Source organism: Arvicola amphibius, chromosome 3 (genome assembly GCF_903992535.2).
Source record: "Arvicola amphibius chromosome 3, mArvAmp1.2, whole genome shotgun sequence".
NCBI lineage: Eukaryota > Metazoa > Chordata > Mammalia > Rodentia > Cricetidae > Arvicola > Arvicola amphibius.
The window spans coordinates 169,587,230-169,591,793 of NC_052049.1; positions in this window are offsets into that span (position 1 = coordinate 169,587,230).

Below are 4,564 nucleotides of genomic sequence, written 5' to 3' on the forward strand. Positions count from 1 at the left end.
GTGTAACAGTCCTAGCTGTCCTAGAACTAGCTCTTGTAGACCAGGCTGGCCTCAAACTCATAAGGATTCACCTGCTTCTGTCTCCCAAGTGCTGGGATTAAAGGCATGAGCCACCACTGCCCAGCCACGGTATCATTTGTTAATTGTTAATCTTAGTGCCTGCTCAATTGGTGTTCTCTTCAGGAAGTTGTCTCCTATGCCAGTGAGTTCAAGGTTATTCCCCACTTTCTCATCTATTAGGTTCAGTATTTTTGGTTTTATGTTCAAGTCTTTGATCCACTTGGACATGAGTTTTATAAAGAGTGATAGATAGGGATCTATTTATATTTTTCTACATGCTGATATCCAGCTAGACCGGCGCCATTTGTTAAAGACACTTCCTTTTTTCCCATTGTATAAGTTTGGCTTCCTTATCAAAAAATCAAGTGTCCATAGATGTATGAACGCTGGGAGCAAAGACCTGTATTTGGTTAGAGCCATCTTAGTCACAAATTAAGTAAGATATTCACCTCTGTCACCTCTGTAGGGCAAGTTTGGGCCTATGATATAACCCTTATGTCCCTGTGAGTTAAGATTGCCTGCAGACCTGAGGATCCCAGGCACCAGAAGCAATTAGTATTTCCCTGTTAATTAACTCTTACAGACCCTCAGTATTTCCTTAACTCTTCCTGTCAGCTAGGGATGTCTCCAAACCTGACATTCCACCATCCTACCCATCCCCCTGCCCTTCTTGCTATAAAATGCTTCTGAGAAAAAATAAAATTTGCAGCTTGATCAGAAAACAAACTTGCTGTCTGTTTCTCATGTCTCTTGCCCCTTTCATTCCTCTTCCTTCAAGGTTTGTGCTGTGCTCCCGGTCGTGTCCTGCTGGAACATGTGCATTTACTTCTGGGTCTTAGAATCAATTCCATTTAACAACCTGTCTGCTTCTATGCCAATACCATGTAGTTTTTATTACTATAGCTTGAAGTCAGGGATGGTGTTACCTCTAGAAGTTCTTTTATTGTACAGGATTGTTTTAGCTAGTCTGGGCTTTTATCTTCACATATGAAGTTGAGTATTGTTTTTTCAAGGTCTGTAAAAAATTGTGATGGAATTTTTTTATTATTTATTTATTTTTTTGTTTTGTTTTTCGAGACAGGGTTTCTCTCCAGCTTTAGAGCCTGTCCTGGAACTAGCTCTTGTAGACCAGGCTGGTCTCGAACTCACAGAGATCCGCCTGCCTCTGCCTCCCGAGTGCTGGGATTAAAGGCGTGCACCACCACCGCCCGGCTTGTGATGGAGTTTTTATGAGGATTTCATTGAATCTGTAGATTGCTTTTGGTAAGATTTTACTATGTTAAATCTACTGATCCAGGAGCATGGGAGATCTTTCCATCTTCTGATATCTTCTCCAATTTCTTTCTTCAAAGACTTGTGAAATTACCTGGCGCGAGTGAGAAGGAAACATGGAAATACACACAAACCCTCTTAGGAGTTTATTAGAAGGGTGCGTACAGACCTGGGGATCGGTGTGCAGAGAGAGCAAAAGATAAGGTGTCCAGCTGTTTAAGATCTGTCTAGCGCATGAGCACAGGGGGTTGATATGACTACATCATACACTAATGACGGGGATAACAGGCTCACGCGTGAGTGCAAGGGTTTAGCTGAGTCATACGTGGATGTAACCACACATGAGCACACGTGGGTCACGCAGGGATCCTTTAACATTCAGGCAATTGCCTGAGGGCCCATCTGAACACGCATTGTTCTAGAACCCAGAAGTGCATCCTTATCTGTGGCTGAATAATTACAACTTGAAGTTCTTGTACAGATCATTCACTTGTTTGGTTAGAGTTAGCCCAAGATATTTTATATTATTTGTGGCTATTTTTTATTAAATTCTTTTTAAATTGATTTTTATTGAGATTTACATTTTTCCTCTGCTCCCCTCCCTGCCTCTCCCCTCCCCCTTCAATCCTCCTCCAAGGTCCCCATGCTCCCAATTTACTCAGGAGATCTTGTCTTTTTCTACTTCCCATGTAGATTAGATCTATGTATGTCTCTCTTAGTGTCCTCATTGTTGTCTAAGTACTCGGGGATTGTGGTTTGTAGGCTGGTTTTCTTTGCTTTATGTTTAAAAACCACCTATGAGTGAATACATGTGATAATTGTCTTTCTGTGTCTGGGTTACCTCACTCAAAATAATGTTTTCTAGCTCCATCCATTTTTCTGCAAAATTCAAGCTGTCGTTATTTTTTTCTGCTTTGTAGTACTCAATTGTGTAAATGTACCAGATTTTCCTTATTCATTCTTCAGTCAAGGGGCATTTAGGTTGTTTCCAGGTTCTGGCTATGACAAACAATGCTGCTATGAATATAGTTGAGCACATGTCCTTGTGGCACAATTGAGCATCCTTTGGATATATACCCAAAAGTGGTATTACTGAGTCTTGAGGAAGGTTGTTTCCTAATTTTCTGAGAAATCGATTTGTGGCTATTTTGAAGAATGTTGTTTCCCTCATTTCTTTTTCTCAGTCCATTTATCATTTGTATATAGAAGGGCTATTGTTTTTTTTAAGTTACTTTTGTATCCAACTACTTTACAGTCCTGTTATTTAAACCACCCAGTTTGTGACACTTTATAATGACAGTATTATTTTTGTTTTTGAGACAAAGTCTTGCCATGTATGCTCTGGAACTCCCTCTGTGGACAGGTTGGCCTCATGCTGGCTTTGATCTTCCTGCTTCTGCCTCCCCAGTGCAGGAATTACAAGTATGTATCACTGTCTTAATTAGGGTTTCTATTGTTGTAAAGAGACATCATGACCACAGCAACTCTCATAAGGAAAACATTTTAATTTGGGCAACTTACAGTTTCAGAAGTTTAATCCATTATCATCATGGTGGGACATGGTGGTGTTCAGGCAGACATGGTTCTGAAGAAGGAGCTGAGAATTCTACATCTTGATCCACAGGCAAGGGAAGTGAACTGAGTCTTCACTGAGCACAACTTGGGCATAAGAGACCTCAAAGCCCACCCCCACAGTGACATACTTCCTCCAACAAAGCCACATCTCTTAATAGTGTCATTCCTGTATAAACTTATAGGGGGTCAATTACTTTCAAACTACCATTATCACCATGCCCAACTTCTGCACATCTTAATTGAATCTCCCCACCTACCCCCACTACATTTTCAACAGATTTTATTTTGCTTTTGTTTGAGATAAGGTCTCACATAGTCTACAATGACTTCAAACTAATTAGTAACTGAAGATGACCTTGAACTCTCCAGTCTCTACCACCTGAATGCTGTGATTATGTGTACAACCATACCCAGCCTCAAATTTGTTTTTGTTTGTTTCTTTGTTTTGTAATGGCTGGGTTAAGAGAAAACAAAACATGGCTGGGATGATGGCTCAGTAGTTGAAAAGCTATAAAAATAAAGAGGACCTGAGTTTAAATCCCAACACCCACATGGCCTATGCCTGAAATCCAGTAGAGCGGGGTGAGGAGTGGATACAGGTGGATCCTGTGAGCTCATTGGCTAGCAGGCCTGGCTGAGCCGGTGAACTTAAGGTTTAGTAAAAGACTCTGTTTCAGACAAACAAACAAACAAACAGGCCTCCAAGTACACTGCATGCACTCGACAAACCTACTAGTGTATTGTTAAATAAAAATAAACCTAAAATGTAAGGTGCAGAATGCTAGAGGAAGATACCCCATATCTCTGACCTCTGAATGCATGGACTCATGCACACTTGTGTTCAAACCCAAAATCCATAAACTGGGGAGATGATTCAGTTGATAAATTGCTTGGCATACTACTTTGAGTACCTAAGTTTGATTTCCCAGCATGAGTATAAAGAAAACTAGACGTGGTGGTGCACACTGTAATTCCAGTGTTGAGAGGTGGATCAAGAGGCTCCCCTAGGCTCAGTGGCTAGTCAACTAAACCTAACCAGTGAATCTCAGGTCCCAGTGAGGAGGGACCTTTCCTCAAAAGCAAGGTAGATGGCACCTGAGAAATGGTACCATAGATTGACTGACCTCTGGCCTACACAAGCATGCACATGTGCACACAAACCTGAGGGGCGGATACAACGCTAAATTGTTTTACTTTTTATTTTATAGCTGGGACAAACAAGTGCAGTTCTGTATAAAACACAGAGAAGATTCAAAATGCTGGTGCTCTTTTAGCAAGATTTCCATCTCTGCTGTTTGGAATTTAGGCTGCAGTCCTTGTTTTGGGGTGGATGTGAACTGAGTCTCAAGTGTGCACAGCAGTCTCAGTTGAGGGTGCTGAGGTTCTCTGAGGGTGAGCAGCATTGTAGCCTGAGTCTATAGACAAGATCCAGCCGATAGGACGTGATGATGTGGCACCAAGGCCAGTCCTACCGGGGTCCCACCTGCGTCCTGTGCTCCCCTTGGGTCACTTCCAACCACCCTCATGCTACTTAGAGCAGGAGAGAGGTAGAGTCTCAACCAAGTCTTCCAAGTCATGTAGGGCTCAGCCATGACAAACTCAAGAGAGGCTTGAGTTTCAGTTTACCCTAAGGCAATACCTGGTTCCAAGAAAGACC